General features: G+C 57.8%; 1 protein-coding gene across 2 annotated transcripts in view; it reads left to right on the plus strand.

Annotated features, from left to right (window-relative positions):
• The first annotated feature begins 259 nt into the window (after nt 1-259).
• PCGF3 (polycomb group ring finger 3) overlaps nt 260-12402 on the plus strand; it is a 64167-nt gene continuing 52024 nt past the window's right edge. For both annotated transcript variants that reach the window (XM_015450003.4, XM_065544636.2), the window contains exon 1: nt 260-403. The gene's annotated coding sequence lies outside the window, so the exon portion shown is untranslated. The remainder of the gene's footprint in view (nt 404-12402) is intronic.

Raw genomic sequence — 12402 nt, forward strand, 5'->3', positions numbered from 1 at the left:
CGCAGCGCGGCCCTGTTGCTCTCCTGACCACGCCCCTCGTGGCCCCGCCCTATTCCCCGCCCCTGCCCCTCGCGCCCGGCCGGTCCCTTGCCCGAGTCCAGGCCCGACGCGCCTGCGCCTCTGACCACGCCCCTCCCCGCCCCTATCCCCGCCCTTATCACTCGGCCCCGCCCACGCCCCTTGCGGCGGGGTGGGAGCCCAGCCGCACACCGCGCATGCTCCGAGCGCGGCGCCCCCGACGCGGCGTTCGGCTCGGCTCGGGCATTTCCGCCTCTTTGTTTTAAACTCCGGACGGGGTTTTTTCTCCTCCTCTTGGGGGGGACCCAGAGGGAGCGGCGCCCCCTCCCCCCCTCCGGCGCGGACCCCGCGTGCGCCTTGCTCGCCCGCAGCCCCGAGACCGCAGGTCAGTGAGTCCGCCCCGCCTGGCCTGGGCCCGCGGCGCCCGCTCCTCAGGCTGCGGCCTCGGCCCGTGTCCGGCCCGGAAGGCTCCGAACCCCGGGCCCGCGCTCCAGCGTCCCCGTCGGCCTGGCCCGGGAAGCCCTTGGCAGGCCCCGGAGAGGGCTGGAGCCCGGGAGGGCCGGCACCCCAGCCCAGGAAGGACTCCGGGAGGTCGAAGACCCCAGCTCAGGCAGGACCCCGGGAGGGCCGGGACTCCAGCCTAGGCAGGATCCCGGGAGGGCCAAGATCCCAGCCCAGGCAGGACCCCGGGAGGGCTGGGACTCCAGCCCAGGCAGGACCCCGGGAGGTCGAAGACCCCAGCCCAGGCAGGAACCCGGGAGGTCCAAGACCCCAGCCCAGGCAGGACTCCGGGAGGTCGAAGACTCCAGCCCAGGCAGGGCGCAGGGAGGGCAAGACCCCAGCCCAGGCAGGACCCCGGGAGGGCCAAGACCCCAGCCCAGGCAGGGCGCAGGGAGGGCAAGACCCCAGCCCAGGCAGGACCCCGGGAGGGCCAAGACCCCAGCACAGGCAGGACGCAGGGAGGGCCAAGACCCCAGCCCAGGCAGGACCCCGGGAGGGCCAAGACCCCAGCCCAGGCAGGACCCCGGGAAGGCTGGGTCCTCAGACCAGGCGGGACCTGAAGAGAGTTGGGCTCTGGGACTGCCAGGACCCCCAGAGTGCCAGGACACCATGACAGGTCATCCAGGAGGGTCTGACCCTGGGACAGGTCACCGAGAAGGGCTGGGACCCCAAGATGGGTCACCAAGGAGGGTCGGACCTGGCCACCTGGCAGGGCCCAGGGAGGGCTAGGACCCTGGGAAGAATCACGGAGAAGGGCCAGATCTAGGGACCAGGCAGAACCCAAAGAATGCCGGGACCCCAGAATAGGTTCCCCAGGAAGGTCCTGCCTTAATGTGGGTCACAGATGAGGGCCAGGACCCCATGACCATGACTCAGGAGGACCTGACCCTGGAGCAGTCCTGTGAGTCCTGTGAGCACTGCTCGGACCCTGAGACCACCCCATCTCCTCTGGGGGGCTGGGACCCTAAGACAGCCCTATCTCCCCCGGAGGCTCAGACCCTGAGACCACCCCAACTCCTCTGGGGGGCTGGGACCCTAAGACAGCCCTATCTCCCCCGGAGGCTCAGACCCTGAGACCACCCTATCTCCCCCGGAGGCTCCGACCCTGAGACCACCCCATCTCCTCTGGGGGGCTGGGACCCTAAGACAGCCCTATCTCCCCCGGAGGCTCAGACCCTGAGACAGCCCTGTCTTTCCCTGGGAGCCAGGACCCTGAGACCACCCCATCTCCCCCGGAGGCTCAGACCCTGAGACAGCCCTGTCTTCCCCTGGGAGCCAGGACCCTGAGACCACCCCATCTCCTCCGGAGGCTCAGACCCTGAGACACCCCATCTCCTCCGGAGGCTCGGACCCTGAGACAGCCCTGTCTTCCCCCTGGGAGTCAGGACCCTGAGACTGGACAGAGACAAGGGCTCCTGACATGGACAGGCTCCTAGATGACCAGGACCTCAAATGGGGTCACTTAGGGTCAGAACACTGGTGTGGACAGGGAAGAAGGCCAGGCTCTCAAGGAGGACCTGATGAGAGCTGGAACTTCCAGACAGGTCCTCAGAGGGTGGGGACTCCTGAACAAGTCACTGAGGAGCATGTAGACCCCAAGACTAGACTGTAAGGAGTACTGGGACCCTGGAGGGGGGTTCCTGCAGTGTCCTGAATCTGCCCAGCCCCCTCAGCTGGACGCACCTGCTGTGAAGGCCAGGCATCTGGTATCCTGGTACCCGAGGCCCTTTCCATGAGACGCTGGGCCAGCCCCACAGCCCCACAGCCCCTGCACACAAACTGCCTAGGTGGTTCCTGGGGCAGGTATGAGCCAGGGGTTTCAGGGTTCCAGGAGCTCCCAGCCTACGGGCTCCATGCCTCAGGGTGGCACTGTGCTCTCCCCTCAGCCCCTTGTCCAGGGCTGCTGTCCTGTCCTTGCCTTGGCCATGGTCCGTGTCCAACACCTTCAACCCCTCCTGCCCCTCTCCCCATCTTCAAGGTCACGTGAGTGCCCCGCTTCCTCAGTATAGAGGCGTTTCCTGTGTCCGGGAGACTCGGAGGAGGGGTGGGGTCTGAGCTGGGATGTGGAATCCTGGGCATATTTTGGGGACAATTGGTCCAAGTCAGGAAAGCTGGAGCAGGCAAGGCTGTTTCCCACTCCCTCTCCAGTAAGGGAAGGAATTAAAGGATCCTGGTGGTGGTGGTAGGGGGAGTGGTTTATTTCTCTGAAACCTTTGAATCAGCGTTTCATCGAGAACTTGTGGGTGTTTTCCTTTAATTTGGAAGTGGTAATGAAAAAGTGGGGTGCAGTTTTTATACTGCATGAGGTATTCAGAAGCGAGCGATCTATGCTGTCCTTTGACTAGGGAAGGGTTGTCTAGTGAGATCTTGTCAAGGGCGTTTCAAGAAGGTGGTCATCCCAGGAACCCCGCTCCCAGAGGGCGCCGTGTGGCTGCTGGGTGTGCCGCACGTTTTCCAAAGGAGTGAATGATGCATGAACGAGTGAATGAAAGGCAGGGTCGCTCTTCAGGCACATCCCCTCAGATTAGGCGTGCGGGCTTGCCTGGAAGTTGGGCAATAAGATGAGGTGTAACCCTAAAACTCTGAGCTATCTGGACTCCCAAGAGAGACACTGTGAATTAGATGGTTCGGGATTTCATCTCTGCTACAGCTTCACTTCCTGGTGACTTAGGAGAAGACCGTGTTAGGGTTTCAGCTTAACATTTCGGGGTACTCAGTGTCAGCCACATTGTGTCCCCGCATGGTCAGCCTGGGCCTAGAAGCTTTTACTCGCCCAGTGTAACCGCCAGGGACCTTTTTACTCAACATTTCCTTCCGATTTGCTCTTTTGACATATCCTTTACTGTTTTTTAAACTTCATTTGCTTTGTGCAATTGTGGAGAGGCTTGTGAAGCTGAGTGTTCAGGTTTGTTTGGGTCTGTGCTGTCTGGTTCCCAGGTTTTTAGAGGTGTGGCTGTGCTGAGTGGCTGTATTATTTATATATTGCTGTGCGGCAGATTACCCCAGAACCCATGACTTAAACCAACAGTCCAATAGTATCTTACTGTTTCTGTGGGTCGGGACTGCAGGCAGGCTCTGGCTCAGGGACCTCCCATCTGGGGTTGTGTCTCTGAAGGCTGGACTGGGGAGGGTCCGCATCCAGGCTGCGTCATGTGACTGTGGGCTGGAGACCTCGGTTCCTTTCTCTACATGGCAGCTCTGAGGGAGCCCATGCCAAGTCAGAGAGGGACAGGAAGGACGTCCCAGTCTTTGTGGAGTGACATTCTACCACTTTTGCCAAATTCTCTTTGCCAGGAGTCATTAGGCCCCTACACATTTGAGGGGAGGGGACTCCAAAACGGTGAGCATACGATGGGCAGATGGGGTCACTGGAACACCTTAAAGCCTGCACAGCGCGGCAGTGCCGTGAGCCTGGCACCTGTCAGGGCACCGGCGAGACTTCCTGTAAGTAAGTCAGCGATTGCATGTGGAGTCACGCATTAAGACGAGGATGTGACCATTCAGCTGTCTCTTTAATTGGTGCGGGTTTCTCCAGTGTCACCGTCATGACTGAGATATTTGTGATATGTAAAGGAAGATAAATTATAGATAGAAAAGATTCTTAGGAATTAACTTGTAATTTGGAATACCAGTAGCAAGCCATAAGACCCCCACAAATTAAATTGCAGGGTGTGTGTCACTGATGTCAAATTCTTTCCGACAGCTTCAGGTGCAATGATTGTACTTGTTCCCAGAGTCCCCTCATTTTCTTCATGCTAGTGATTTTGCTCCAGAAATTATCAACCGACTTCTGTTAAGTTTTCCTAAACCATTTTAAATATGTGGGGGAAATGTTTTTACTGGTTACGGTAGACCTTGTGCACGCGGTTATTTGTGACTTCATAAAAATGCCGTGGGAGACGTGAGACCCTGACCATGTTGGACATTTGACCTGTGTGAGGACTTAACTCCAGGGTCGAGGCACTACTGCGAGCCAGAGCCTCTGCTCCCAGCAGCCACCCCCGCTCCACAGGGAGCTGGACCCCATGCCTCCCTCGGGTTCTAGGCTGGAGCGAGGGCCGGAAAGGGGACCTGTCCTGGACTCTGGAGACCTCAGCTGCCCCCTCCCACCACGCTGCCCTCTCTAGATCATCAGCTCCTCCTGTGACAAAATCGAGGAGCTGCAGGGTACGGCAGGGGCCCTTTGCCACGGGCTAGAATTGTTTACTTGGGTTTTTTGATTTGGATTATAAAGTGAGCCTTGTTTTGATGTATACTGTTACTCTTTATTAAATGGCAGGATTTATTTTGTTTGCAGCCTTATTTGGTTTATGGTTAGAATTGAAGTTGAAAATGTAATTTTTCTACATAATTAGCCAAGCGTGTGTAATTTTTCTGCAAAAATTAGCTGGGCATGGTGGCAGGTACCTGTAATCCCAGCTACTCGGGAGGCTGAGGCAGAAGAATCGTTTGAACCTGCGAGGCGGAGGTTGCAGTGATCTGAGATCGCACCACTGCACTCCAGACTGGGCGACAGAGTGAGACTCTGTCTCAAAAAAATAAAAAATAAAATAAAAAAAGAAAATGTAATTTTTCTTTTACCATTGAAATATAGTGAGGTTTAGGGACAGTTTCCTATTGTTTATCTATTTTTTATTATGATATTTGCTGTTAATATTGTAAAAATATGGTACAATTCATTGTGCTTCAAAAATTGAAATTATTTTTAATTTCATACATTAATAGTTTATCATTGAATTTTAAAAATGTGAGGCCTTAAGAAAAACAAAACAAAGCTACTTTCCTGATCTGCCGTGTTTCTCCCGACAAGAACTGAATTATGTAAACGCCAAAATGACAAAGAACAATAGTGAATGTTGCCTAGGTGCATTTTTGTAGAATTATCCACTAAATTAAGCAAAACTGCCATTGATAGGAACTGATACTCTCTAGAAAATATAGCCCTTCAACCTATTATTGTAATTGACTTGCTTTTTTTTTTTTTTTTTTTTTTTTTGAGACGGAGTCTCGCTCTGTCGCGCAGGCTGGAGTGCAGTGGCTGGATCTCAGCTCACTGCAAGCTCCGCCTCCCGGGTTCGGGCCATTCTCCTGTCTCAGCCTCCTGAGTAGCTGGGACTACAGGCGCCCACCACCTCGCCCGGCTAGTTTTTTGTATTTTTTAGTAGAGACGGGGTTTCACCGTGTTAGCCAGGATGGTCTTGATCTCCTGACCTAGTGATCCGCCCGTCTCGGCCTCCCAAAGTGCTGGGATTACAGGCTTGAGCCACCGCGCCCGGCCGACTTGCTTTTTTTTAAAGATAAACTCTAATATTTTTGTTTGTTTTTGTTTTTTTGTTTGTTTGTTTTGAGTTGGAGTTTAGCTCTCGTAACCCAGGCTGGAGTGCAGTGGCGCGATCTCGGCTCACTGCCACCTCTGCCTCCCAGGTTCAAGTGATTCTCCTGCCTCAGCTCCCTAAGTAGCTGGGTTTACAAGTGCCTGCCACCACGCCCTGCTAATTTTTTGTAATTTTAGTAGAGACGGGGTTTCACCATGTTGGCCAGGCTGGTCTTGAACTCCTAACCTCAGGTGATCCACCCATCTCAGCCTCCCAAAGTGCTGGGGTTACAGATGTGAGCCATCGCACCCGGCCAATAAACTCTAATATTTAGGTACATTTAGAGAGTGGATTTGTTGGCTTGGGGTTTTTTTTTTTTTTTTTTTTTTGCAAATTCAGTGATATTTGCTGGGCTTTGCTACATTAACAGCAAATTCCAGATGTTTAATAAGAAATAGATGCAAAGAGAGGAAGTCTGTCCGCAGACCTCCTTTGAAACTCCCTGTAATCCATGGGTCCTGTTGGCCTGGTGGGTCTTATGGGGGCTGTGGGCCTTGTGGAAGCTGTGGACCTCATGGGGGCTGTACGGCCTTGTTGGGGGCCTGTGGGCCTGGTGGGGGCTGTGTGGCCTCTGTGGGCCATGTGGGGGCTGTGTGGGCTCATGGGGGTTATGGCCTGGTGGGGGCTCATGGGTCCTTTGTGGCCTGGTGGGGGCTGTGGGCCTGATGGGGGCTGTGTGGGCTCATGAGGGCTGCGTGCCTCATGGGGGCTATGGGCCTGGTGGGTCCTTTGTGTCCTCATGGGTCCTATGTGGCCTGGTGGGGGCTGTGTGCCTCCTTGGGGCTGTGGCCTTGTGGGTCCTATGTGCCTTGTGGGTCCTGTGTGACTTTGTGGGGGCTGTGGCCTCCTGGGGGCTGTAGCCTTGTGGCTCCTGTGTCCCTTGTGGGTCCTGTGTGGCCTGGTGGGGGCTGTGGCCGTGTGGGTCCTGTGTGCCTCATGGGTCCTGTGTGGCCTAGTGGGGGCTGTGGCCTTGTGGGTCATATGTGGCCTTATTGGTCCTATGTGGCCTGGCAGGGGCTGTGTGCCTCCTGGGGGCTGTGGCCTTGTGGGTCCTATGTGCCTTGTGGGTCCTGTGTGCTTCGTGGGTCCTGTGGGGACCTGTGGTGGGGGCTGTGTGGCCTTGTGGGGACTGTGGCCTCATGGGGGCTGTAGCCTTGTGGGTCCTGTGTGGCCTGATGGGGGCTGTGGCCTCGTGGGGGCTGTGGCTTTGTGGGTTCTGTGTGACCTTGTGGGTCCTGTGTGGCCTCGTGGGGGCTGTGGCCTCGTGGGCTGCATCTCCTGTCTGGGTCCTGTGAGCTGTTACATTTCCAGGTTCTTGATCAGGCCTGGCCCATATTAGATGCTCAATAAATAGTAACCAGAAGCTGATCCTTGTGGCTACTGTGTGGAGCTCCTGTGTGGAGCTGTTCTGAGGCGTGTTAACTTGTTGGATTCCTGATGCCGCCCAGGAATCAGACCATAAAAGCTGTGCTTGTTTCTCAGCATGAGCCTGGCATGGCAGAGGGCGCACAGGGCAGGCATGGTTGGAATGTGGGGGCAATGAGGGCTCACCTTAAACTTAAAAAAATCGCAATAGAGAACAATGGAGAAAATTATACAGTGAGTACTTGCTGTGGTCCAAATGTCTGTGTCCCCCAGAATCCATGGGGGACCCTAACCCCCAAGGTGGTGGTGTCGGGCGTGGGGCCCTAGGGAGGCTCTACCCTGATGACCAGGGCCCTTTCTGTCATTGAGGACATGAGAGAAGGCGCTGCCTGTGAGGACTCCGACCCCACCAGCCCCCAAATCTGCCAGTGTCTTGATTCTGGACTCCCAGCCTGCAGAACTGAGAAGTGAGTTCTGTGGTTTGTCAGCTGCTCCGTGTCAGGTGCTTTGGTCACTGAACACACCGGGACGGCACCCTCTACCGCCGTTCGGCCACGTTTGCTTCCGCGCCTTCTCTCAGTACATCCTGGACCCACCTGTGAGTGGCTCTGGACAGGAGCCTTGCTGGGAAGGTGAGAGTCCCAGCTGAGAGCAAGAACCAGGGGAGGCCCCCACACCGCTGTGATCCTGGGACGGGGAGGCCCCCACACCGCTGTGATCCTGGGACGGGGAGGCCCCCACACCGCTGTGATCCTGGGACGGGGAGACCCCCACATCGCTGCAGCCCCACTGTGACTCCGGGACGGGGAGGCCCCCACACCACTGTGGCCCCACTGTGACCCCGGGATGGGGAGGCCCCCACACCGCTGTGATCCTGGGACGGGGAGGCCCCCACACCACTGCGGCCCCACTGTGACCCTGGGATGGGGAGGCCCCCACACTGCTGTGACCCCGGGACGGGGAGGCCCCCACACCGCTGTGATCCTGGGACGGGGAGGCCCCCACACTGCTGTGACCCTGGGATGGGGAGGCCCCCACACCACTGTGATCCTGGGATGGGGAGGCCCCCACACCGCTGTGATCCTGGGATGGGGAGGCCCCCACACCGCTGCGGCCCCACTGTGACCCCGGGACGGGGAGGCCCCCACACCGCTGTGATCCTGGGATGGGGAGGCCCCCACACCGCTGCGGCCCCACTGTGACCCCGGGACGGGGAGGCCCCCACACCGCTGTGACCCCGGGACGGGGAGGCCCCCACACCACTGTGATCCTGGGATGGGGAGGCCCCCACACCGCTGTGACCCCGGGACGGGGGTGCCTACTTCACGGCGTTAGCTGATTTCCAGGCCGCCTTACCTCTCCCCAGCTGAGAATGTCTCCGTGTCTTCCAGAACCAGAGTCAGCCAGGGCCTGGCCTTGCCCTGGCCCTGCTGACTGTGCCAGGTGAGACCCCCTGGCGCTGTGGTCTTGTCTCCCTGTCCGTGGACCGGGCTCGCGTCCTTCCCACCCCACTGCCTTCTGCCAGGCCGGCGGAGACATGGCTCCTGATGTCCTCTTCAGTCTCAGCTGGAGAAAGCTGCTCTGGAGGGACTCTTGTCATTAGGCCAGGCACACCTGGGCACTCCCGATTTTGAGGTAGCTTATTTGGGACCTTAGTTACAGCTTCAAGAGTCCCTTTACAGCAGTCCGTGGGTCAGTATGTGAGAAACAGGACAAGGTCTGTGTACACCAGAGGCCCAGAATCTTGGTGCCATTTCCGAATTCTGCCTCCCACAGTCTGGCCTCTGGTCACCCCAAATTTATATCCCTCCCACATGCACACTGCACTCACCCCTTACGAGGTTCCCAGGATCCCATCAAGGGTGGCATCAGCTCAGAGTCCCGAGGGCACCCCCAGGGGATCTGCTCAGCTGCTTCCAGCCCTACAGTGACGGGGTCCCACCGCCTCCGGGCCTGTTTTTACTTTATCCTGCTTCTGTGCAGATTGAGCAAGAGAACTGGGCGTCGGTGCCGGGACGCTGTAGGCTTTGAGGGTGAGAACTGGGCGTCGGTGCTGGGATGCTGTAGACCCTGCGGGTGAGAACTAGGCTTCGGTGCTGGGACGCTGTAGACCCTGAGGGTGAGAACTGGGCGTCGGTGCCGGGACGCTGTAGACCCTGAGGGTGAGAACTGGGCTTCGGTGCTGGGACGCTGTAGACCCTGAGGGTGAGAACTGGGCGTCGGTGCCGGGACGCTGTAGACCCTGAGGGTGAGAACTGGGCGTCGGTGCCGGGACGCTGTAGACTTTGAGGGTGAGAACTGGGCGTCGGTGCCGGGACGCTGTAGACTTTGAGGGTGAGAACTGGGCGTCGGTGCCGGGACGCTGTAGACCCTGCGGGTGAGAACTAGGCTTCGGTGCTGGGACGCTGTAGACCCTGAGGGTGAGAACTGGGCGTCGGTGCCGGGACGCTGTAGACTTTGAGGGTGAGAACTGGGCGTCGGTGCCGGGACGCTGTAGACCCTGAGGGTGAGAACTGGGCGTCGGTGCCGGGACGCTGTAGACTTTGAGGGTGAGAACTGGGCGTCGGTGCCGGGACGCTGTAGACTTTGAGGGTGAGAACTGGGCGTCGGTGCCGGGACGCTGTAGACCCTGCGGGTGAGAACTGGGCTTCGGCGCTGGGACGCTGTAGACCCTGAGGGTGAGAACTGGGCGTCGGTGCCGGGACGCTGTAGACTTTGAGGGTGAGAACTGGGCGTCAGTGCTGGGGCACTGTAGACACCATTAATTGCGTTCTGACCTTGCCTCTCTTTTCCTGGTGTTGTCTGGCTTTACCATCTCCAGCTCTACCTCCTGAGGGTCACGTCATAGCCCCCAGCTCCCCTTGGCCTCTGTTCGTGTTCTCCTGTCTGAGGGCCGTGTTCTCCAGCCACCTCCTGGTGGTCCCTCGGGCCCCTGTTGTTGCCTCTGTCTCTGGCCCTCTTGCCTCTGTCTGGGGTTGCCCGCTGCCTTCGCAGCCTCGCCCTCCTGGGCTGGGTCTCCCGCCTTGGTCTGTCCCTCTTCTTGCCGTAGGTGTGTTTTTCCAGAGTCATCACTCCCTGGCCACTGTTGTGCCAGTCCCAGCTCGAGCCTGATCGCAGTCGGCAGTGGCTGAGCCGGGCTGGTGCCAGTGCTGCCAACACCGCCTGGCGCAGAAAAGGTGTTCGGCAGGCATTTTCTGAGTGAACGTTGAAGCTCAACCTTCCTGAGACCTCTGGAAACACCTTTGCTTCCTCTCATCCTGAGTAGTCGAGTGGCTGGGCAGGGAATTCTGTGTGGAAGGTCATTTTCTTCAGAGTGAAGGATGGTGTCTTCAGCTTGTAGAATTCAGTGTTGCCATTGTGGAGCCGGACACGGAACCCCAGTCCTTTGTGGGGCTTCTGCCCCAGGGAGCTGCGGGGCCCCTCTGTGCCCTGAGACCCCACAGTCGGGGGGCGGCGCTGTGTGGCGCTCTGTGGCCCTTCATTCCGGCGGGCAGTGCTGGTGAGGGATTGTTTCAGCTTCTGAGGTGAAGGCCTGCCATGGGCCCGGAGAATGACGGAGAATGATACAATGTCTGTGTGCTCGTTGCCCTGCTGAGGGCATAAAATTAAGGTATAATTCAAAGCTCCTTCTCTCACGTTTCTCTTTTCTTTCTACAAAACCTATTAATGAGATGTTGGAACTTTTCGCTCACATGTCCTGTCTTTTTCTAGTGTTTGGGAAGATTTTCTCAACTTGATCATCCAGTCCTTCTCCTGAATTTTAATATTGCCAGGCACATGGCTGACACAGGGAGATGGGCAGGGAACAAAATAAGTCAGTAAATTATAAGGTTGGAGCCCTGCTGCGTGGGCACATGTGTGTGTGGATGTGTGTGCATGCATGTATGTGTGTGCATGTATGTGTGTGCGTGCGTGTGGGGGTGTGTGCGTGCGTGTGAGGGTGTGTGCATGCATCTTTGGGTGTGTGCATGTGTGTGCGTGCGTGTTGGGGTGTGCCTGCATGTTGGGGTGTGCGTGCATGCATGGGTGTGTGTGCGTGGGCTTGCGTGTGTGTGCTTACTTTTTTTTTTTTTTTTGAGACAGAGTCTTGCTTTGTCACTCAGGCTGGAGTGCAGTGATGCAGTCTCGGCTCACTGCAACCTCCACCTCCCGGGTTCAAGTGATTCTCCTGCCTCAGCCTCTTGAGTAGCTGGGACTACAGGCGCCTGCCACCATGCCCAGCTAATTTTTGTATTTTTAGTAGAGATGGGGTTTCACCATATTGGCCAAGTGGCTCTCTAACTCCTGACCTCGTGATCTGCCTGCCTTGGCCTCCCAAAGTGCTGGGATTACAGGTGTGAGCCACTGTGTCTGGCCGTGTGCGCTTACAAGGTGGTCTCTGCAGCGTCACTGAGATGACATTGAGAAGAGGCTTGATAAGGTGCAGGAGGGCGTGTTCTGGGCACAGGGCACCATGAGCAGGAGGGCCGAGAATGTCCTGCGGTAAGTGAGGAGTCCACGCGGCGGGGGCAGAGGCAGGTGTGGGCTGATGGCAGGGCCAGGGCCTGACCTCGATGGCCCTGAGGAGCCTCTGCATCCACTCGGGCTTGTGTGTTCGGGGACCCTGTGGGTACTGCGTTGAGGTCAGTGAGGCCTGGTATGGCAGAGGTGAGGGTGCTGTGTGGGTGCTGGGTGTCCTTCAAGGCACAGCAGATTGGTTTCTAGTGGGGCCCAGTGTGAGGGAGGCGCAGGTGGCTCAGAGGTGCTGGGACTCCCCGGGGTACAAGGCTGTCAGAGGAGGTCAGGGCAGAAAGGTCCCAAGGGATGTGCCGGCCGCCCACTGATGTGCAGCCGTCAGACGTCTGGATGGGAGTTCAAGGCAGGGTTGGGCTGGAGGTGCCTGGAGAGGAAACGTGGAGTCGGGGGGTCTGTGGGGCAGTCCCAGGGGCGGCACTGGCGGCCAGGCTGCTGAAGCGCCCCCCAGCTCCCTGGTGTAACCTGCCTGGGCCTCCTGGAGGGCTGCAGGCCTGCGGGGCCTGTGTTGAAGGGGGATGTCACTGGGCTGCACTCTGAGGCTGGTAGTGACTCTTCTCTGGGTCCCACCTTAGTGAATGTACCTCAGGTCTTTGTACAAACTCAAATATTTGTATAAACACTTAATTTA

Source organism: Macaca fascicularis, chromosome 5, assembly GCF_037993035.2.
Source record: "Macaca fascicularis isolate 582-1 chromosome 5, T2T-MFA8v1.1".
Taxonomy (NCBI): Eukaryota; Metazoa; Chordata; class Mammalia; order Primates; family Cercopithecidae; genus Macaca; species Macaca fascicularis.